Source organism: Saccopteryx leptura, chromosome X (genome assembly GCF_036850995.1).
Source record: "Saccopteryx leptura isolate mSacLep1 chromosome X, mSacLep1_pri_phased_curated, whole genome shotgun sequence".
Lineage (NCBI taxonomy): Eukaryota > Metazoa > Chordata > Mammalia > Chiroptera > Emballonuridae > Saccopteryx > Saccopteryx leptura.
In genome coordinates, this window is record NC_089516.1 from 128,232,748 (window position 1) to 128,257,690 (window position 24,943).

At 37.5% G+C, this 24,943-nt stretch overlaps 1 protein-coding gene and 1 non-coding gene across 4 annotated transcripts in view; one reads left to right on the forward strand and one right to left on the reverse strand.

The window, feature by feature from the left end:
* The window catches only part of HS6ST2 (heparan sulfate 6-O-sulfotransferase 2), a 399,556-nt gene that overhangs the window by 356,252 nt on the left and 18,361 nt on the right, over positions 1–24,943 (reverse strand). The window lies entirely within an intron of this gene.
* Positions 14,117–14,192, forward strand: TRNAS-AGA (transfer RNA serine (anticodon AGA)). The gene has a single exon. It is a non-coding gene; the product is annotated as a tRNA-Ser (tRNA).

The window sequence follows — 24,943 nt, forward strand, 5'->3', positions numbered from 1 at the left end:
TGTCCTTACTGGAGAGGGTATTTCTCTCGTTGTCAAAGTGAGAATAGTTTTAGTGAAGGCATGGGCTTGCCTGACCATGGGCAATTGGAGAAGTTCGAGCCCAGTGAGCTGCAATGTGGCTGACAAGCACAACTGCCCACTTAGGAGTGCATACCTCTTCCCTAAGTGAAAATAACTTTATGTCCATTATCTTCTCTGATGCCTCAACACAAGCCCAAGATGGTAAAGAAGGCAGGTACTGCCCTTCTTCCTCTTTTAGAGATGAGGAAACTGAAAACCAGTCAGTAAATTGCCCAATGCTATCTAGCCAGTATATGAAGGCCTAGGATTTAAAATGCTTCATTGGGACTTAAAGTCCACCCCATTTTATGTGGCACCTGCCTGATCACAGACCTTAAAATATGCAGTCCCAAAGCATTCTGAGCATTGTTTAGAATCAGGTTCAGTTCATCAACATTGTCTCATTTGGTAGTATTTTGTATACATGCCACCCGTCTTCCAGGAGTGGAGGGCTTAATTCCTTAGGCCAGTGTTTTTCAACCTGTTTACACTTGGGGACTGGGGAAAAACAGGAGAAATATTTCTAAGGCAGAAATCACCCTGACAGTAAGCAAGTTTGACTAAGATCATCAGGCCTATAATCTTCATACATCCGGGTGGTTAACTCCTTCGTGGACCGGCACAAAATTTCTGGCAGATCAGAGATTGAAAAACACTGCCTTAGGCCTGTATCTCCCACTTTGAAATCATCAGGAGTCCTGAAGATTGTCCAAACTTTCTATTCTAGAACAGCAAGAGAACAGACACAGAGATAGCTGTGAAAGGAAGATTCAGCCAAGCTACAATGGTGGCATAGACCTTAAGAGGCAGAGTTACCAGGAAGGCCAATCAAAAGTGGACAAATGGCTAGAGATAACACTTGGTGCTAAGAGCTGATAATTTTTTAAACAGGCGAAAAACAACCATAATTTTCCTGATAGGAGGCATTTTCTGCCATCCTTTCTCTAAAGAATGCCTTCAGAAGTGCATTTTAATTGAAGCCCCTTTGCTACCTCGTTGGAATGTGGTCAGGTAAGACATGGCTTCACTTGCTGTGTGGTCTTCAGTGAAGCCCTGCTGGCTGCTCTGTTTACTCTAAAAAAAAAACCCTCCTCCTGCTGAAAGCCAGATCCCCAGCTTAACCATCCATGTTCTGGATGCAAATGACTGAGTACCTCAGAATAAATGACCTGCTAAAAGCAGGAAAGCGTTGTTAAGGCTTCTGATCACACCTTCATGTTGTCCGTAAACTCAAACTATTTCTTTATGCAGTTCTTAATTTTCAAGCTAACAGAGGAAAACAATAACAAGAACTGCCTAGAAAAGGACATAACAAAGGCACAATTCATATTGGATGAGGTACTATGTTGGGTCATGTTTTACAGAATTATCTTCCTAATTATGTTTCCTTTAGGGGATTGTGGAAAGAACTTGTTTTACCTAGTTTGACAGTGGTAACTAGACTTTAAAATGAGCATAATAGGAGAGCAGAGGCTCCTCTGAACTATGCCCTTGCAGGATATGACCAAAGGTCATTAAGCAAAGACAGGCTACTCTCTTAATGCAAGTGGCTAGAACATTCACTTCATCCTATAAAGCACAGCCACAGTTTAATGCCATAATAGAGGGCAGAAGATGAGACGTGACTTTTAAATTTACTACACTAAGTCCTGGCCAGTTTGCTTAGTGGATAAAGCATCACCTAGGTGCACTAAGGTCATAGGTTCGATTCCCGGTCAGGGAACCTATGAGAAGCAATCAATGAGTACACAACTAAATTGAACAACTAAATGTAAAACGAGTTGATGTTTCTTTTTCTTTCTCTCTCTCTCTCTCCCTCTCCCTCTCCACTTTTCTCTCTCTGTCTCTCAAGTCAATGAAAAAAAAAAGATTAACTTACTACACTATGGTCAAATAAGCTTCTGCTTTGAATAAGTCAATTTCCATAATATTTTTTTCCATTTTAGGACTTTTAAGACACAGACAACAGCATCACTGAATTCCAAAAGCCTAAGTAGCACCCTCTTAATTTTTTCCTGAAATACAATGTAGGTTTCATGTCAGTTATTACATGAGCCTTATAAAAACTGAAAACCTTGGAAAAAGTTAAATTATTGAAAAAGGGAATTTTATGCAGCTTCTATTTCACACCCTCCCCTCACAACCCTCCAATAATACATGTGTAGGCACCAGTTTTTGTTTTGTTTTGTTTTTTACAACTTTGATCTTCCATTAGTAAATTCCTTCAAGTCAAATGCACTTCATTTCCCCTCTCACTCTTGAGTTTTAAATGGTCATTTGAAATCTAAGCAGAACCGGATGCCCAGGCTGCAAAACATCCATCTGAAGCATGACTGCTCTGCTGCTATTTGGGAGGCATTTCACTGGACAAATTTTTATCCTTGGAAGTGCTTCTTCTCACTTAACTGAATAGAAGCTGCCTGAACACATTTGAAAACCTGATTTACCCTTTAAGATCACATTTGATTGATCTTCCCAGTGCTTCTCTCTAGAGAAAGCTAGCTGTAAGCATTAGTCAGTGTATGGAAAACCTTGGAAAGATGAACAAAGAACAACCCTTATAATGAGTTGCTAAATTAAATAAGGAAGAAAACAAACTTAACCAAACATCAATGGAGCTCAGTGTTCTCCCCTGAAATGTAGCCACTCTCAGAGGTAGAAGCCAGAAGGTGCAAAGGGGTGTTGACTGAAGACTGGAAAGTGGCAGGGTGCTAAGAATTCCTAGAATAGAGTCCTTCCACCAATACACCCATAACAATGGAAGGAAGGAAGGGAGGGAGGGATGGAGGGAGGGAGGGAAGGAAGGAGGAAGGAAGGAAGGAAGGAAGGAAGGAAGGAAGGAAGGAAGGAAGGAAGGAAGGAAGGAAGGAAGGAAGGGAGGAAGGAAACAGAAAGAAAGAAAAGAAATGAAAGAAAGAAAGAAAGAAAGAAAGAAAGAAAGAAAGAAAGAAAGAAAGAAAGAAAAGAAACAGAAAGAAAAGAAAGAAAGAAAGAAAGAAAGAAAGAAAAGAAAAGAAAAGAAAGAAAAATGCCTTCATCTTCTCTCTTTCTCAGCAAAGACAGGTAGGATCCTTTGTTAAGACCAAAACAAAAGCCTAATCCTGAAAGTGTAGCATTCTGTTGTAGTCGCAGCCACACTATGAGCTGTGGCAGGACCTGCTATATCACAGGCTCAGTATCAGAAAGGCTCACACAGTGCTGAGAATGTACACACACCAACCACCCACCATACCCTGGCTGCAAGCCCATCTAAAGAAACCTGAAAGAAAAAGGAACAGCAAACCATCTTTTAGGTATGACATTTGTAACGAATTGTTATTCATTGTATACTAAAATTCTCAGTAATTCAAATTAAAAAAAAAAAAAAGATTTTGGATTGACTGGGCCGAGAACAGCAAATATTTTTACTAGAAAACACTGAAGTGTCTCATCTGCCAGAGAATCTAAAACAATAGATATCAAGTTATTTGGGTTTTACCACAAATTACATGAAAAGTTTTATTTGACTGGATGGACAAATGAATGGATGGATGGACGGATGGATGGATGGATGGATAACAAACTGGCTGGTTAGATAACTGACTAACTGATTAAATAGATGACTGGATATGGGTGGGTGGATGGGTGGGTGGGTGGATGGATGGATGGATGGATGGATGGATGGATGGATAGAACAGCTTCTACAAGGAGCTCTGTCTTCATGAGTTGACCCCTAATACATGTCTCTTATGACTCTAAGCCCTTGGCGCCTCAAGTCTGACATTGTTTTCCTCTGCCTCTGTTCCTACCTAATATAATGACAATCTAGCAACAGAAGGTGGTTGCTTTATTCTAGATAGAAGGCTATGAGTATAATAAGAAATGTATTTGAGAAATATCACCCTGGTTGTAGTGTAGACAATTGAGGACAAAGAAACAGAGAGACTAGAAGAAAGCTATTGCAATAATTCCCACAAGACTTGATGATAAACTAAAATTTGGAGATGAGACAGATCAAGTTCTAGACTCTTGATACTTGAAGTGTAGTATATAGACCAACGGCATCCATATTACCTAGGAGCTTGTTAAAAATGCAAACTCTCAGACTCTTAGGCTTTCCCGTGACCTACTAAATCAGAATCTGCATTTTAACAAGATCCTCAGGTGATTCATGTGCACAGTGAAGTTTGAGAACTGCTGGTTTAGAAAATGACATGGCTCTTTGGAAAGCTGGTTATGGTGATATCTACTGAAAAATAAAGTCGGATTTGGCTCTTAGAAGATTAGAGTTACAATTCTGGAAAGTTATTTTGTTTACTCAAAAAACACTCATTGACTACAAAGGATACAGGCTCTGGGAAGACAGACATGACAGTCTCTGGTCTTATAGAGCTCACATCTGATTAAAAAAAAATTAAGGCACTGGTAGTATAGTGCAGTGAGTGCTGTATCTGAGGTGTTCACAAGCTACAAGTTTGATACATTGTCATAAAAAAGACTGCTCACCATCTCATTTTCATCTTGTGGTCAAGAGCCAGCCAGGACTCTGCCCGAGCATGCTCACGTTAAACAGGGAAGACCTTTCTTTGAAATTGGCCAGCCAATGAGAAGTGTACATATCCTTCAACCAGACATATCAATAATGACTTAAGAATCCTGGGCTCTTTCCTTCAAATTGTGTAGTTGGAAGTAGGTGGTAGGAGAATATTTTATAGAGTAAATAGTTGGTTCATTAAATGCTGGTGAGTTATCATTCTTATCTTCTTCCTTATAGGTCAAATCTTTGAAAAGAACTGTAGACACAAAGCAGCAGCATTTAAACAATTCAACACTTTTTAAAAAACTTACTAGATGGTTATGGGAAGTATTACAATGGCTCAATGAAAAAGCCTTTTTTATCACATTCATAAAGGACTGCATCCATTTACCTAACTCTTTCAAAATCAATTCATTAGCAACAAATGAACAAAAGCCATTCGAGCTACTAGGCATGGTCCTTATTTAAATCTGACCAGTGTTTATTTCAGTGGCTCCCTTCTGCTCGCAGAGCAACACTTCCTTCATTGCTATCTTTAATATAATCTTTTCCATCTCTGTTTACTGTTGTTACTAAGCCTCGTTAATATGTCTACATGTTTCACTACCACAATGATTCATTTCTTGGCAATATATTTATACTTATAAAATCATAGATTCTACTTAATTTGAGAACAACATATTTCTCAGTAGAACTCAAAGTGGTTTTAAGGCATGATTTAATTATCAGTCCAGCATCTTCATTAGTTCAATAATAGTAATTATTCATTTTTGTTTCACCATTAAGGAAACTGGACCAGAAAATACTTAGGGGTTTTGTCCAGAATTGTTGTGCAGGCCTAGGAATGAAATGTGGGAACCTTAATTCCAAGTGATAATGCCATCAATGATAAGTCCTCCTTATATGTAACAGCATCTGTAAACAGATTATTCAGACATGCAATAAAAAATAAATCTCTATTATCAGTAAATGTCCATAGAGTTCATTAAAACTTTTGTTGTGCTTGGATTTCTGTAAAAATGGAACTTTCCCCTATAGTATGCAACACTAGATTGAATATCTTACAAAGATGACATAACTTCTTACAATAATCGTTCTCTATTTACAAGTCATTACTGGGCCCTGGTCGGTTGGCTCAGCAATAGAGCGTCTACCCAGCATGTGGGAGTTCTGGGTTCAATTGCCAGTCAGGAAAAACAAGAGAAGCAACCTTATGCTTCTTCCTCCCCTCCCCTTTTTCCTTCTTTCTGTTCTTTCTTCCCCTTCTGCAGCCATGGCTGGACTAATTCAAGCATGTAGGTCCTGGGCACTGAAGATGGCTCCATGGAGCATCTGCCTTGGGTGCTAAAAGTACCTCGGTTGTGAGCATGGCAGCAGATAGGCAGAGCATGACCCCAGGTGGGGGTTTCCAGGGAATCCTGGTTGGGGCACATGGGGAAGGAAGCCTGTTGCTCTATCTCCTCTACACTCACTTTTAAAAAAGTAATCTCTGGGTAAAATCTTCTTCTTCAATTGTCTCATTTTATCATAGTAAGCTAAGACATCTTCATATCCCTCAGATAGGGTTTATTAGCTAAAGTTTGGCTCTTCCCAATATTCAGGTTGGACATGAAGAATCTTTATTAATTACGTTAGTAATTTCGAGCTCATGTTAATTTTTGCAAAAACAAGATAATATAAATGTTTTGAAACTAATAAAATATTTCAAGCTAATGGGAAAAACAACAATAGTTTCAAAGTCATAAAAGTTAATATATCTTATGTTTACATAAGTATGTTTGAAACATTGGGAAAGTCATCAAGAAAATACTCTGAAATGTGTCCTTATAACTGAATAGAATCAATCCTTTGTTAACCTGAAGTTTGGAACATAGATATATAGATACCAATGACCACTTATTGATACTCTTTGTTATTAGGAGAAAATGTATTAAGAATAATTTTAAAGGTTCTTTTTTTTTTACAGGGACAGAGAGAGAATCAGAGAGAGGGACAGATAGGGACAGACAGATAGGAACAGAGAGAGATGAGAAGCATCAATCATCAGTTTTTCATTACAACACCTCAGTTGTTCATTGATTGCTTTCTCATATGTGCCTTGACCAGGGGGCTTCAGCAGACCGAGTAACCTCTTGCTCGAGCCAGAGACCTTGGGTCCAAGCTAGTGAACTTTGCTGAAACCAGACTCAAGCTGGCGACCTCGGGATCTCGAACCTGGGTCCTCTGTGTCCCAGTTGGACAGTCTATCTATTGTGCCACCACCTAGTCAGGCAAGAATAATTTTAAATAAAACAAAATATTCTGATATTAACAACAATTTCAGTTTCTCAAATAACACCCTGACATTTTACAATAAAATCAGAAATATAAACAATGATTAAAAATATTCACACAGCAATTTATATTTTTATAAAGCCCTTTAACTTATAGCATTCATGTCTTTAAAAAATCCTAATTATTTTTTTACTTTAAAAAAATTTTATTTAAAAAACACACTTTTATTTTTTAAGTTTTTATTTATTGATTTTAGTGAGAAGAGATAGAGGAAGAAAGAAAGAAAGTGCAGGTGGAGTGAAAAGCAAGCAAGCCTGTGTTTTGAACTGGTGACCTCACCATTTCAGGTCAATGCTTTATCCACTGCGCTACCACACATCCAGCAAAAGAAACAGCTGTCTTTCACTTCAATATGTGGTATGTTGCATTTTCCAGTTTTTCCAGTGCTTTATAAGTATCAAGGATGCCTCTGATTTTGACTGTCCATGGAATTTCAAGTGATTTTCACAAATTTTCAAAATGAGGATGTCTAGGATCAGAACTAGGTGAAGTGATTTGGTATAAGTCTCACAAGTTGTAAGTGAATGAGCTATCACTTAACTAAGAGAACATAACTGAGCTTATTTCAATGTCCTTACCACATATATGCACACACATACACACACAGGAGGACAGAAAAAATCTTCTGGAGATGATGAATATGATTATTATCTGATTGTGCGGATGATTTAATGGATGTACACACCTATGTCTAAATTTTTCAAACTGTATACCTTAAATATGTACACTTTCTTGTTTTCAATTATACTTCAAGAAAGCTGTTTTTTTAATAAAATACCTGATTATAGATTCCTTGGAATAAATAACTCTATTGGTAATTTGACTAATTACAGACAATGCTCACAGTGTTAATTTTTTACCCTAGACCTGTCACTCTCAATTTTCCATGAATAATTGTGATCTAAAGAAATCTAAGTTTTTGGAGAACAGTATAAGCTAAAGAAAAAGCAAATAAATACAAGTACTGACTTTTAAGTGTACACACTTTATGGCAAAATCTGTATCTGCTCCACAATGTTCTTGGGTTTGGCAAATACAATGGGCAAGAACAGGCATCCAAATCTCATGCTTGAGAGGTGTCCAGGATATCTCTCACTTAAAGTCCTGCTGTTAGACTGAGGCAAGTAAAGAATTTCACACTATTCTGCATGGCTTCATCTTTGTAATCCATTCCAAGGTTTAGAGTTTTTAGTCAGGAACAGTCTCTTCCCATACTTTGAAGAGATTATCAAAGTATGGGAAGAGACCTCTATTATCACATAGATCCAATTCTCTGATTTTTACCCTCACCAACTCACAAGAACAACTTGTCTATGTATTTCAACCAAAATTTACTTTTTACAAATGGAGAGGATAAAGACCTGCAGTAGCAAAGGAGGATGGAGTGCAGAAGCACTCATAGACAAAGAACTCTTGTACATATGTCAATTTTTCTCTTAATAAGTGAATGGTAATCACCCACAAAAAAAACACTAATGCGGTAGAGCGTCGGCCTAGCGTGCGGAGGACCCGGGTTCGATTCCCGGCCAGGGCACACAGGAGAAGCGCCCATTTGCTTCTCCACCCCTCCGCCGTGCTTTCCTCTCTGTCTCTCTCTTCCCCTCCCGCAGCTAAGGCTCCATTGGAGCAAAGATGGCCCGGGCGCTGGGGATGGCTCTGTGGCCTCTGCCTCAGGCGCTAGAGTGGCTCTGGTCGCAACATGGCGACGCCCCGGAGGGGCAGAGCATCGCCCCCTGGTGGGCAGAGCGTCGCCCCCTGGTGGGCGTGCCGGGTGGATCCTGGTCGGGCGCATGCGGGAGTCTGTCTGACTGTCTCTCCCTGTTTCCAGCTTCAGAAAAATGAAAAAAAAAAAAAGAAAAAAAAAACCACTAATGACATGCACAGCTTATAAAAAGAAGAAACAAGGGAAATAAGTATGGAATAACACCAAAAAAAAACAAACAAAAAGAACAGTGGACATAAACAGAAAAGAGATGAACCAAATGAGACACAGAGCTACTAGAAAACAAAACGTAAAATAGCTATAAGAAATCCACAAGAGCCTTACCAGGCGAAGATGAAGTGGATAGGGCGATAGACTGGGACGTGGAAGACCCACATTCAAAATGCCAAGGTTGCAGGCTTGAGCATAGGCTCTTCTGGCTTGAGCACTGGCTCACCAGTTTGAGCATTAGGTCATTGGCTTGAGCATGGGATCATAGACATGACCTCATGGTTGCTGGCTTGAGTCCAAAGGTCGCTGGTTTTAAGCCCAAGGTTGCCGGCATGAGAAAGGGGTCATTTGCTCTGCTGTAGACCCCCCAGTCAAGGCACATATGAGAAAGCAATCAATGAACAACTAAGGTACTGCAAAGAAGAACTGATGCTTCTCATCTCTCTCCCCTCTTGTCTGTCTGTCCCTATCTGTCCCTCTCTCTGTATCTCTATCTCTTTTAAAAAAAGAAGGAATCCACAAGTGTTAATAATTACCATAAATGTAAATGGACTAAAATGTAAATAAAGAGGCACAGAGTAGCAGACTGGACCAAAAAGCAAAACCCAACCATATGCTGCCTTCAGGAGACACATATAAGCTAAAGGACAAAAGTATACCTAAAGTGAGAGCTTGGAAAATGATTCTCCCTGTAAATAATATCCAAAGAAAAGCCATACTCATATCTGACAATGCTGACTTCAAGACAACAAAGGTAACCAGAGACAAAGATGGTCATTTCATAATGATAAAAGGGACATTGTATAAAAAAGACATAACACTTCTTAATATGTATGCATAGAACCAGAAAGCACCAAAATATATAAGACATCTACTAATTGATCTAAAAATAGAAGCAGACAAATACACAATCATACTTGGAGAGCTCAACACATTATTGATTGCTTTAGATAGATCAATCAAATAGAAAACCAATAAAGAAATATTGGTCTTGGCCCTGGCAGGTTGGCTCAGTGCTAGAGCGTCAGCCCAATGTGTGGAAGTCTTGTGTTTGATTCCTGGTAGGGCACAAAAGAGAAGCACCCATCTGCTTCTCCACCCTTCCCCCTCTCCTTCCTCTCTATCTCTCTACCCCGCCTGCAGCCAAGGCTCCACTGGAGCAAAAAGTTGACCCGGGCACTGAGAATGGCTCCATGACCTCCGTCTCAGGTGCTAGAATGGTTCAGTCCACAACAGAGCAACGCCCCAGATGGGCAGAGCATCATCCCCTTGTGGGCATGCCGGGTGGATCCCAGTCAGGTGCATGCAGGAGTCTGTCTGATTGCTTTCCGGCTTCTAACTTCAGAAAAATACAAAAATAAAAAAAAGAAATATTGGCCTTAAATGACACACTAAACTAATGGACACAATAGACATTTACAGGACACTTCACACCAGAATATCAGATTATACAGTGTGTCTGTAAAGTCATGGTGCACTTTTGACAAGTCATAGGAAAGCAACAAAAGACGATAGAAATGTGAAATCTGCATCAAATAAAAGGAAAACCCTCCCAGTTTCTGTAGGATGATGTGGCAGCATGTGCACATGTGCAGATGATGATGTAACACCATGTACACAGTGGAGCAGCCCACGGCCATGCCAGTCGAGATGTGGATGGTACAGAGGAAAGTTCAGTGTGTTCTGTGGCTCTCTAAATTCAAATCCATGACCAAAGTGCAATGTGAATATCAACGCTTTTATAACAAAGCGCCACCACATAGGAATAACATTACTCGGTGGGATAAGCAGTTGAAGGAAACTGGCAGTTTGGTGGAGGAACCCCATTCTGGTAGGCCATCAGTCAGTGATGAGTCTTTAGAGGATATACGAGATAGCTACCTAAGGAGCCCTAAAACATCTGTATGTGAACCCACATCGAACTGCACTGAATAGGTATGAAACTGGGAGAGTTTTCCTTTTATTTGGTGCAGATTTCACATTTCTGTAATCTTTTGTTGCTTTCCTGTGACCGGTCAAAAGTGCAGCATGACTTTATGGACACACTGTATATTCTAAACCAGGGTACATGGAACATTCATTAGGACAGACCATATGTTGGGCCACAAATCTAGCCTCAACAAATTCAAGAAAATTGAAATCATACCAACCCTATTCTCTCACCATAATTCTCTGTAATTAGAACTCAACTGCAAAAAAAAGGGCAAAGTAACCCACAAATATTTGGACATTAAACAACATACTTCTAAAAAATGAGTGGGTCAAAGAAGAAATAATAGAGATCAAAAGATATATACAGACAAACGAAAATGGCAACACGTATCAAAATTTCTGGGATACAGCAAAAGCAGTAATAAGAGGGAAGTTTATATTATTACAGGCTATATCAAGGAACAAGAGAGATCCCACGTAAACAGCCTAACATCACAGTTTAAAGAACTAGAGAAAGAAGAACAAAGGCAATCCGAAGTCAGCAGAAGAAAGGAAACAGTAAAAAATAGAGCAGAAATAAATAAAATAGACAACAAAAATATATAGAAAAAACTAGTACAACAAAGAGCTGATTCTTTGAAAAGATTAACAAAATTGGCAAACCCATGGTTAGACTCATTAAGGAACTAAGAGAAAAAAAATCATATAAACAAAATTAAAAATGAAAGAGGAGAAATTACCACAGACATATTAGATAAAGGATCATAACAAAATACTATGAAAGATTATATGTCACCAAATTCAACAATCTAGAAGAAATAGGTAAATTCCTAGAATTATACAATCTTCCTAGAGTGAATCATGAATACGTAGAAATCCTAAATGGACCCAGAAGCAGGGAGGGAGGAAATAGAAGCAACTATCAAAAACCTCCCCAAAAATAAAAGTCCAGGCAGATGGCTACACTAAAGAAGTCTACCAAACATTCAAAGAAGATTTGGTTCTTATTCTTTACAAAGTCTTCCAAGGAAATTGAAGAAGAAGCAATACTCCCTAACACATTTTATGAAGCCAATATAAAACCCTGGTATCAAAACCTGGCAAGGAGAACACACACAAAAAAGAAAACTATAGACCAATATTTCTAATGAATACAGATGCCCAAATCCTAAACAAAATACTAGCAAATTGAATACAACAATACGTTAAAAAATGTATCAGGATCAAGTGGGATTCATTCCAGGAGCACAAGGATGGTCCAACATATATAAATCTATCAACATAATACACCATATCAACAAAACAAAGAACAAACATCAGCCTAACAAAGCAGTTGTACAGTGGATAGAGTGTAGGCTTGAGAGGTTGAGGACCCAAATTTGAACCCCAAGGTCACTCACTGGCTTGAGCACAGGCTCACCAAAATGAGTGCAGGGTCTCCAGCTTGAGCGTTGGATCCTAGACATGACCCCATGGTCACTGGCTTAATCCCAAAGTGGCTGGCTTGGGTAAGGGGTCACTGATTTAGCTGGAGCCTGGTAAAGGCACATATAGAAAAGCAATCAATGAACAACAAAGTTGCCACAACCAAGAGTTGATGCTTCTCAGCTGTCTCCCTCTTTTCCTGCCTGTCTATCCCTGTCTCTCTCTCTCTCTTTCTCACTAAAAAAAGAATAAAAGAAAAATTAACTTATCATCCCACAAAAGCCTGTACACGACATTCATAAAAGTTTTACTGTATTACTAATAGACAAAAACTAGAACCAGCCCAGATGTCCTTGAATAAGTGAATGGTTTAACAAATTGTGGTATGTATTATACTTCTGGAATTGGAGGGGAAAGAAGGGAAAGAGAATGGACTGGGAGAGGGGAGACATAAAGAGGGACAACTATAAGGTGACAGAGGATGATTTGACATTGAGCGATGGGTATACAACATGATCAACTGTCCAAATAATGTGGAAATGTTTGCCTAAAATCTATGTGCTCTAGTTTACCATTGTCACCCTGTTAAATTTATCTAATTTTTTTTTTTAAAAAGCAAAAAAAAAAAAAAAAAGGGGAATAGATTCAACAATAAAAGAGAATGAACTGTTGCTGCAAGCAAAAGCTTGGATGACTTTTGTGTGAATTATGCTGAATCAAAAAAGGCACCCCAAATTAGCTCTCACTCTTAACCCAGAAGAACCATGTTGCCCCAGTATTTTAAGCTGAAAGCTGCCAGAGGCTCTGAGACCTAAAGTGCTCACTATTAATGCTGCCAAGTTTGCAGGGGGCCATTGCAGCCCTCTGGAAGGGGGAGATGAGAGTCAGTAATATGCAAACTGACATTTAATTATGGCAATAATTTATCTTTTTCCCATAAAAAGTTGGTATTTTTTGCAAACCCAACTTTAGCATATGACATTTTGATCAAAATCCTACCATTTCTTGAATATTTCTACCTGCTTGAAGTTCTTATTTTCTTCCAAGTTTCTAATGCTGAGCTAAATTCAGAGACCACCAAGGCATGCAACTAAGAGCCAAATGATATACAATAGCTGTGCGTACCTTTCTGGAACTCGCATCTTCTTATCATAGCATAAAAGAGCTCCTCTCTATTAACCAGAAAGAGCTTCAGCCTGGACTCTGACCCCAGCAAACTAGAAGAGCTGGACTTTTTGTGTTCTCTAACTTGTATACTGTCAGCATGGAAACCTGATCTGTTATAAGACAAATGTCACAATATACGACCCCACACCCAGTCCCTTGATACTGGAACTATAACCTTTCTACAATGAATAATGGTTACATCACTGTGGTGTAAAAGCAAAACAAACATTACATTCAATGGAGAGCATCATAATCTTGCACATTCCAATCCAACTATATTTTTCGAAAGGGGACAGATTGTGAGTGTAACTGCTTACTTCGATGCATACAAATCCTATATGCTTAGCATTCTGCTGAGCTCTAGAAAATTATGAATCACTTTCCTACAATAGGGTTAGATGAAATGCCTGCAACGCTGAACACTCTCATTGAGATGAGCTGATTAATCTGGCTGCATTAAACAGTGTAGTTAAACCATATACCTTAAGCTCCTATGTCAAAAGTCTATCCCTTCCTGTGTAGGAGGAACACTGGAACCCAAAAAGTGTGACTTCTCTTATCCTAATGGATCGAGTGACATCCAGGTCTCTAAGCCCCTCAATAATAATTTTTCAAGGCCATCTGGAATAAATAGAACTCTCACTCAAAGCAACATGTATGCAAATTCTGGCACTTTAAATGGATTTTGTCCTTAAATGCATAAACCAAAAAACATGGGAGCAACTGGATTAGAAAAGTAAGGTTTTTTGGCCCTGGCCGGTTGGCTCAGCGGTAGAGCGTCGGTCTAGAGTGCGGAGGACCCAGGTTCGATTCCTGGCCAGGGCACACAGGAGAAGCGCCCATTTGCTTCTCCACCCCTCCGCCGCGCCTTCCTCTCTGTCTCTCTCTTCCCCTCCTGCAGCCAAGGCTCCATTGGAGCAAAGATGGCCCGGGCGCTGGGAATGGCTCTGTGGCCTCTGCCTCAGGCGCTAGAGTGGCTCTGGTCGCAACATGGCGACGCCCCGGAGGGGCAGAGCATCGCCCCCTGGTGGGCAGAGCGTCGTCCCATGGTGGGCGTGCCGGGTGGATCCCGGTCGGGCGCATGCGGGAGTCTGTCTGACTGTCTCTCCCTGTTTCCAGCTTCAGAAAAATGCAAAAAAAAAAAAAAAAAAAAAAAAAAAAAGTAAGGTTTTTTAAAGCCCCCTCTAATTGGCATTAAGTCAGCAAACATTGTCAAACACATATCACTTGCTTAGTTACTTTGTGTGTGCATGTGTATACCTCTATAACTTCATAAACATATAAATGAGAGGGAGATGCAGATTTAATGTATACTCACATGACAATAAATAACAAAAGCTGCCAGAAGATTGTAAAATGTCATACTAATACTAAATCAGTACCTCTTCTTTCTTCTGCTTTGCTTTCTAAGACATAAAAATCAAATTGAGGGTAGTAGATACTAAGTATGGATTCTAATCTAAATGGAGAAATACACAAGACTGTTTTGTCTAAAAATTTTAAATATTTTTAAAATACCTTGCTTTGGCTCCATATTTGCATTAGTTTAATTATATTTCATTAATCTTAATTTATGCATAAAATAATTTCTGCCTGTCCATAAAAATTTTTATTGAAGTATTTTTTCATAAATAGCCTAGTATGTACACACCATTCACCCAGTATGCTTCATTTCATCTCAACATGCTTTAATGAGTTAGAGTTGGCCACGTATACTCTTAAAACATAAGACATTCAGCAAAAACAATCACAGAACTAGTAAGTATTTTTGTCTTGTGTCTATCTGGCAAATAGGCTCTGACAGTTTTTCAACATTTAAGATGTTGCACCAGTTAATCTACTTAGCAAAGTCTCAGCCATAATTTATCTGCTGAGGTGACCATCATTCCAAGGACCCACTGTTCTCTTGTATTGGGCATATTTTTTACCATTTTTCCATGCATTCAATCTAATTTTTTTGCAGCCCAAGCTAATGTCTGCCAGACTGGTAGGCTCATCCTCATTTTCATGTTCTCTTAAATGCCACTTTAAAAAAATAGTTTATTTACTCATTTTAGAGAGGAGAGAAAGAGAACGGGGAAGGAGCAGGAAGCATCAACTCCCACATGTGCCTTGGCTGGGCAAGCTCAGGTTTTCAAACCAGCTACCTCAGTGTTCCTGGTGAACCCTTTCTCCACTGTGACACCACAGGTCAAGTTAATGGCACTTTTCTAAATTTCCCTCTTCCAAAAGAGGGAGGTCACTGCTAAGGGAATTTGCTACCCTCATTTGGTTATTTCATGAATAATATACCCTTCTATTATTTTCATAGTGAGCTCTTGGGATAAGAACACTTTTCATGGTTCATTTTCTCTGAGACCCCTCACTTGGTTTTGAGAGAAAGTATCTTTAATTCACTGGCTTCTCATGCTTTAATAATATATGAGCTACCCTGGCTGAACTGATTCATGCTACCCTCCAAAGGTCTAAACAGACCAAATGCAGGAAAAAAAAGTCATTTATAGAAACAGGCCACAATTGGAGCAGTGCAACTGACAATGCTAATAAGTCAACTGCCAACATTCCAGAATGAGTAACATGGTTTAGCTTCTTACAAATCTTATGAGGTGTGTGTACCATATGTTAAATCCTCATGGGGCATAAACTAAAATACAGTTAAGGTCTTCATTTTCCTTATTTAAAAGAAAATCTGAATCTTTCCTCTAATATAACTATTTCCTTTATTTTCCCTAAACCATCATTCTTCTGCGTTAATCAGTGTTGAAAGCATTTGCAATATCTTGAATATCTACATCATTACGAGGGAGGAAAAAAGAGCTTCAGAATTCACCTTTAAAAAGTGTTTTTAGTAAAACTGTTTTCAAAGGTTCTTTAAAAAAATCAGTTAACATGTTGGATCCTGATATCTCCAAATAGTCACTTCAGGTCTCTGTTCAACTTAGTTTATCTAGACACAGAAAAAAAAGAGGTAAAGGCTTTTAGAGATGTATTTGAGAATTTAGTGGGTATTAAAACATATCGGATAGGCCATGAGGCTTAATTTGTTTTACTATTTTAATGTTTATTGACTTTAGAGAGAGGAAGGTAGAGGGAGAGACAGAGACAAAGAGAGAGACAAGAACATCAATCTGTTCCTGTATGTGCCTGACCTGGGATCGAACCAACAACCTCTGTGCTTCCAGAGGATGCTCTAACCACCCAAGCTATCTGTCCAGGGCGAGACTTTGGTTTTAAATGCCAGCTCCAATATTGACTGGCTGTGTAGATTTAGGTGGGTTTCTCAACTTTAAATAATTTATTTTAAACATCAGATGGTTATATTAAGGATTAAATGAGACAAAAATACCCCTAAATATCAATAGGTCTTCATAGTAAGTCAGGCCAAGCTATGTAGGTGAAACTATCACTTTACAATAATTCCCTTTGCCTAAGTCTTGGAGTTCTTCACTCTTGCATGGAATTAAAACACTTGATGTCATAAGTAAAAGACTGACAATACTTCCAAATAATTCAGACTACTACTACTACTTGTCATATTCTCAGATATAGCCTGATCCCTTATTCTTTCTTATGGGTCACTACACCCTTGGACTAATCTCTACAAAAATCAATGGTAAAATAAATTAATGTCCCATGTGTGTTTGAGAAGAACCTATACTCTTTTAATTGGGTAAATGTCCATTACACTGAGCTTGTTAACAGTGTTCATATCTTCTATATATTTACTCATTTCTGTTCATTCATCTATCAATTTCTGAATGAGGTTACTAGATGTTAAAATTTCTCCTAACAATTCTGTTAATTTTTGCCTTATATATTTCAGAATGATGGTATTAGTTCCATACAAGTTAAAATTGTTTTTCTGAAACAGTGAACTTTTTTTTTTTAGAGAGGAGAGAGAGTGAGAGAGAGAGAGAGAGAAAGAAGGGGGAGGGAGGCATCAACTCCCATATGTGCCTTGACCAGGCAAGCCCAGGGTTTTGAACCGGCGACCTCAGCATTCCAGGTCGACGCTTTATCCACTGCGCCACCACAGGCCAGTGAAGCAGTGAACTTTTAAAATTATTATTCAGTTATGCTGTTTATCCTCAATAAAGGTTTCTTCCTAGTCTATTTGATCTGATATTAATTTAGCTGTATCAGCTTCCTTCTACCTAGTAATTGCATAGTGTATCTATTCCAATCCTGTGTTTTAGTTTTTCCTCATATATGGTATATAGCTAGATTTTGTATATTCATCCATTGTGATCATCTATGTCTTTCAACTGGTGAGTTTAGTCAACTTGCATTTGTTTTAGTAGCTGAGTAGTTGACTGCCAAGATCAAAGGACTTTTTAAAACTATCTCTGCATTTCCTGCCCGTAACCTGGCCACCCTAGTCAATCTCTAAACACTGTTTGCTGCCATTGTCTATCCTGTATGATGTTGACAAAAGTCCAATGATCTTCATGAATGAATTGAAGCTGATATTATACTGAATATTTGTCTTTTTTAGCACAGTTATAGAAGAAAGTCAATTAATGCAAGGAATGCTGCACACAGGCCTAATCCATTTAATGTAAATCAATGCCCTGCACATTTCACTTGCCTTAAATTCTTTCAGAAAAGTTCATGGAAGTGATTCATTAGAACTAAACTATTCACAAGAAACAGACCAGTTCTCTGAGGCTCACTAGGGTATCTCTGTTAGTAAAATCTAAAAAGCAGTCAAACTGAATAATAAATCTTTTTCACAGACATTTTACATTGGGAAAAAACATAATTCTTGACAATTCAGAGTAAATGAAGTGCAAATTATTCTCTTATAATACATCTCAGAAATGAAGTTTAAATTGTGGCTTAAAAAAGAACCCAGAGGCCCTGGCTGGTTGCTCAGTGGTAGAGAATTGGCCCGGCATGTAAAAGTCCCAGGTTTGATTCCTGGCCAGGGCACACAGGAGAAACACTCACCTGCTTCTCCACCTTTCCCCCTCTCTTTTCTCTATCTTTCTCTTCAGTACCTGCAGTCAAGGCTCCATTGGAGCAAAGTTGGCCCAGGCGCTGAGGATGACTCCATGGGCTCTGTCTCTGGTGCTAGAATGGCTCTTGTTGCAAAGGAGCCACACCCCAGATGGGGAAAGCATCACCCCCTAGTAGGCATGCTTAGTGGATCCCGGTCGGGCACTTGATGGAGTCTCTCTCTCTGCCTCCCCTCTTTTCACTTCAGAAAAAAAAAAAGAACCCACAGTTTAATCAGCAAAATATATTTATTGGTAATTCCCATATGATCATATTTGATACATCTATATATATGATAACAACTTCAACACTACTATTGTTATAAATATTGAATTTATGCAGAATTTGCATGTACTGAATTTTATTTTGAATTTGCATGTGTGCCTATATTTGAATATTAATAATATTCCAGGAAAAGCACAGTGGAATATTCCAGACAGATTTATTTAGTGTTATGCTCTGAAATGTGTCAAAGTCTTCAACACTGTCTTAAAGACAAAATGGCAGAAATAATAAACGGGATGCAATAAGACCAACTGAATAATCCACAAAGTCCAAAAGCTAGTAAAACTAAAAAAGCTTTTTTGTTAATAAATATTTGACTAAAGTTTAGACAAATATTTCTTAAGCTGACAATGAATGACATTGCATTAGAAAACATATACTATTAATTAGCTTCTTTATTATGCTTTAATATAAGAGGGAACATTCCCATTCATAACTTTCTCCCCCTAAATGCAGTAATTAAATTTTCAATTTGTCACAAAATAGCAATATTATTAGCTTTAAAGCTGTAAAATGTGTTTTTTACATTACCAAAATAACTTGTACCTGTAGTTTCAACATGATTATGCAACTCACTATGTATAGTAAGCCTTCAGGTAACCAGAACAGTTGGATAATGAAATGTTTTAATCAATTTAATTTATAGTGAATTATGGGTGATGCTCTTATGAAGTAAAACTGCCCTAGATGGCAACTGCTCCAGCAGAATAGAGTCCCCTTCTTTCTTAGATGAGGGCAACATGTGTATTACTAATGCTCTAAGCTGTCAGTTATGTATATTTAGAACTATAGCTCTCCACCAGCTCTAAAACTTAACTCTTCTATCCAGACCATTTGCACTGGTATCAGCTCACTTGGAAAGAGGCCGATGAAGACTGCCTTGTACTGCTCTGGTTGAGCAGAATAAGCCTTATACTTCCAACTGTGTGCCACTGTTAGAATTAAAATAATTTTTGTCCCATTTAACTTTTAAGCACAGAAGAAAAAATAACAATGCACTCAAATATCTCTATACTGAACTTGTGTAAGTGTTCCATGAATTCTTCAGAATACAACAACCAATCATTAGAAAAATCAGCCTGACCTGTGTTGGCACAGTGGATAAAGCATCAACCAGGAACACTGAGGTCCCTGGTTCAAAACTCTGGGCTTGCCTGGTCAAGGCACATGTGGGAGTTGATGTTTTCTTTTCCTCTCCCCTTTCTCTCTCTCTTTCTCCCCCCCTCTAAAATGAATAAATAAAATCTTTTTTTAAAAAAAAAGAAAGAAAAATCAGCAGCCAGTACCTGAATTACCACCTCTGCCTTTCAGTCTGAAAGTTTATTTAGCTAAGGCTGCTTTTCTCATTAAGGACTGCCAGGATATCAAGAAACTAATGAAATTGCCAACCATAGTCTTTAGGAACAAAAAAGTAGACATGACTGTAAATTACCACAGCCATAATATAACATCAGTTTTTAAATTGTCAATATTTACTTTTATTATCCAGGTAGTGCATATTCATAAAGGAAATTCAAAACCTTCAGAGAAGCAGAATCTGAAAATAAGTAACTAATCAATCTATTAATATCCTGGTATTTTTCTAACATTCTTTATGCTTAGATTTGTGGAGGGCAGGAAGATAGTTTGTGCATCTCTCTCTCTCTCTCTCTCTCTCTCTCTCTCTCTCTTTCATAGTTGTAGTTATACAGGGTCCACAATTACCTGTTTTTCCTTTAGTATTAAATCACTAACAATTTTCCATACTCTATAAAAGGACATTTAAATGGTATTGTAATAATTCTTCAAGTGGATGCACAAGAGATTTTTTTGAATCATTTTCTTCCATGTGGATGTTCAGGTTTCTTTGGATATATTACACAACATAATACTTCCCAGCAGCAAAAAAAAAAAAAAAAAAAAAAAAAGTCTTACTTTTTGCAACAGCATGGGTGAATCTGAAGAGTATTATGCCAAGTGAAACAAGCCAGTTAGAGAAAGAATTCACTTATATGTGGAATCTAATGGACAAAACAAAAACACAAAGTAGAAGCAGACTCAGAAGTACAGAAAACAGCCTGACAACTGTCAAAGAGGAGGGAGGTTGGGGATCTGAATGAAAAAGATGAAGGGATTAAACAAAGGAATAAAAACCTCATAAACATAGATAACAGTATGGTATTTATACCAGAGAGAAATGAGGGTGAGGGGAGGTAGAAGATGGTGCAGGGGGGATAAATGGTGATGGAAGGAGACCTGACTTGGGAAGAGGAACACACAATATACAGATGATAGATGATAGAATTGTACACCAGATGATAGAATTGTACACCTCAAATCTATACAATTTAATGAACTAATGTCACCCCAATAAATTCAATAGAATTTTTTAAAAATACCTGTTTTGGTAAAATTCATATTGGGTCAGTTTTTCATGCCTTTTTATGTCAGAACAGTTTTCCTTTATTCTGAGTAAAAAAGTATTTTTTTTAAGAAAAGGAAAAGCTCTTGGATGGAAGGAATTAAAAAAAAGTAAATGAAGGTTAGAGTTAAAAGGTACCTCACTGATTTCTAGTCTGGAGTAGAAGTGGTACTATTAACCAAAGCCAAGGTTGAGAAGGGATCTAGTTTGTGCTGGGAATGTAGTAAGGAGTTGGTAATTGTCTATGTTGTTTATACTACTGATGGCAAGGACTTGTAAAAAAGTGAGAACTAGGGATTTGGGGTAGCATATGGCTTACATGTTTACATGGGAGTCTGTGAACTCAATTAATCTGAAATCACAATTGGCATTATTATTAAATGATAGATGTAATTCACATGTGGAACTCTTAGTCAAGAAAAAAGAATGTTTCAATAGAGAAAAAGACAATTTTGATTACATAAAAATGAGAAATGTTCTTCTGTCAAAAAAAATAGCCAAAGTGAAAAAGCGTGTATCATACTGATGAAAAGATGCACTATAAATAAATCAGGCAAAAAATGACATCTGTCCTGTATAAAAAACTCCTTTAATTTTATTAGAAAAACAAAGAGTGTGACTAAACAATTTAAAACATGGGAGCCACAACTAGTTCAGAGACATAAAAAAAAACTGTTTAATCTCACTTGTATTAAAAATGCAAATTTAAATAATTAAATGTAGAAAAACCCTTCTGCTTCTCTAAATAATCCTGAATTAAAACAAAACAAACAAAACTCGACATATATCACCATCATAACCAAACAAAAAGAGATAGTTGCCAGTGTTTACAAGTTGTGGTAAATACCACAATTTTCATATATTGTTGTTAAGAATACAATTTTAAATGATTTTTTTGTAAATAAATTATATAATATTAAAAGAGAACATTAAAATATTTATTTAATTTATTTGAGCATAATTTATTTTCTGAGGTTTAACTGGAAAACCTAACCTATATGTATTTTTTATCCATTCATTCATCTACTTATTCATTAATTTATTCAACAAATATTAGTTGAATATCCCCTATCAGTGTGTTACGCACTTAAGGACACTGAGAAATCAAGCAGACATATTCCCTGCTTTCATGGAGTAGAAAAGATAAACATAAAACAAATAATTATTTACATACATTTATGAGAAGTGCTATGGAGAAAACATATAAGGTGTTAATCAATGCATTAGGAAGTTAATGAAAATTTATGAGTGCAACAAATTGAAAAATTTCAACATCCACATGGAAGAAAATGATTCAAAAAAATCTCACTGCATCCACCTGAAGAATTACTACAATACCATTTAAATTCCCTTTAACATAATGTTGAAAATTGTTAGTGATTTAATGCTAAAGGACAAAAAGGTAACTATGGATCCAGTATAACTAAAACTATGTTAGAGAGAGAGAAAGAGAGATGCATAAACCATCTTCCTGCCTCTGCCAAATCTAAACATAAAGAGTATAAGAAAAATACCAGGACATTAATAGATTGATTAGTGATTTATTTTCATATTCTGCTTATCTGAAGGTTTTGAATATCCTTTTTGAGTATGCACTACTTGTATAATGAAAATATACATTGACAATTTTTAAAAATAATGTTTTATTATGGCTATGATATACTATACTCATGTCTACTTTTTGGTTCCTTAAAACTATGGTTGGTTATTTCATTATGGTCAGAGATGTTTGATAATATCATTTCAATCTTCTTAAATTTATTGAGACTTGTTTTGCAAATTCCAGCATGTAGGCTATCCTAGAAAATGTTCCATGTGCAATTGAAAATAATGTATATTCTGCTGCTTTGAGGTAAAATTCCCTGAAAATATCAATTAAATCCATCTGAATAGGGTGTCATTTAAGGCTGCTGCTTCTTTGTTGATTTTCTGGAAGATCTATCCATTAATGTAATGTGGTGTTTAAGTGCCCTACTATGACTGTATTACTGTTAATCTCTATCTTTATATCCATCAATGTTTGGTTTATATATTTAGGTGTTCCAATGCTGTATGTATAAGTGACTAAAAGGGTTATAGCCTCTTGTTGGATTTATCCCTTTAGCATTACATATTATCCTTCTTTGTCTCTTCTTATGGTCTACTTTGTCTGATAAAAGTATGGTTACCTCAGCATTTTTTCCCCTTTCCATTGGCATGCAATATCTTTTCCCATTTCTTTACTTTTTGTCTGTATCTTTCATTCTGAGATTGGTCTCTTGAAGACAGTATATCTTGTTTCTTGTCAATTCTGATACCTTATGTCTTTTTCTTCTTCTTCTTAAAGAAAATTCATTTTACATTTCTTGTTTTACTGATTTGATAGTTAGGAACTTTACTTTTTTATTGTATGAGAAGCTCTTTGTTTCTCTTTCTATTTGAAATGATAGCCTTGCTGGGTAAAGTAATCTGGGTTGTAGATCCTTGCTTTTCTTCTTTTTCTTTTTTTTAATTTTCTTTTTTTGTATTTTTCTGAAGTGACAAATGGGGAGGCAGAGAGACAGACTCCTGCATGCGTCTGACTGAGATCCACCTGGCAAGCTTGCTAGGGGACAATGCTCTGCCCATCTGGGGCCCTTGCTCCTTTGCAACCAGAGCTATTCTAGCACCTGAGGCAGAGGACATGAAGCCATCTTCAGTGTCCACGCCAACTTTGCTCCAATGGAGCCTTGGCTGCAGGAGCTGAAGAGGGAGATAGAGAGAAAGGAGAGGGAAAGGTGAAGAAACAGGCATTTCTCCTGGGTGCCTTCACCAATATTTGAACCATGGACTTCTACATGCTGGACTAACACTCTGTCACTGACCCAACCATCCACGACCAGGTCCTTGCTTTCAGTCACTTTGAATATTTTATGCCAATCCCTTTTGGTCTGAAATGCTTCTGAAGAAAAAATCAGCTGACAGTCTATGGGAGCTCCCTTGTACGTAGCTGTCTTTCTTTTCCTGTTTTTAAGATTTTTCTCCTTAATTATAACGTCTTACTGTGAGCCTCTTTTTTTTTTTTTTGGATTGTATTATACATAAATTATTTATTTGAAGCTTATAGTGATTTTCTGGTAAAATTAAAATAAAAATCTATATATTCTGACCTCTATAAGCAATTTTATTGTTCTATAGAACACTTTCTTTATAACTATAATTTTTTAAAATTTATTTATTTATTGTGTTTTCATAGACTCTACTGTCTCCCCTAATGCATCCCCTCTCCCTCATATTCCCCTCAATATCACCCCCCTCCCAACAGCGCCCTCCCCTCTTCCTTTCAGGTTTAATTCTATTCCTCAGTTCACATTGTTCCTTGGATTTCTCAAATGAGTGAGGTCATATGATATTTTTCTTTCTTGTCTGGCTTATTTCAATCAACATAATAGTTTCCAGGTCCATCCATGTTGTTGCAAAAGGTAATATTTCCTTCTATTTCATGGCCCCATAGTATTCCATTGTATATATGTACCACTTTTATTTAATCCACTCATCCACTGACGGACATTTGAGATGCGTCCAGATCTTCGCTATTGTGAACAATGCTATCATAAACATGGGGGTGAATTTTTTTTGGAGTCAATGAAATGATGTCCTTGGTATATATTCCTATAAGTAGAATGGCTGGGTCAAAAGGCAGTTCCATTTTTAATTTTTTCAGGAATCTCCATACTGTTTTCCATAGTGGCTGCACCAATTTACATTCCCACCAGCAGTGCAGGAGGGTTCCCCTTTCTCCACATCCTCGTCAGCACCTATCATGTGTTGTTTTGTTAATAAGCACCATTCTGACTGGTGTGAGGTGGTATCTCATTATGGTTTTAATTTGCATTTCTCTAATGACTACTGATGTTGAACACTTTTTCTTCTG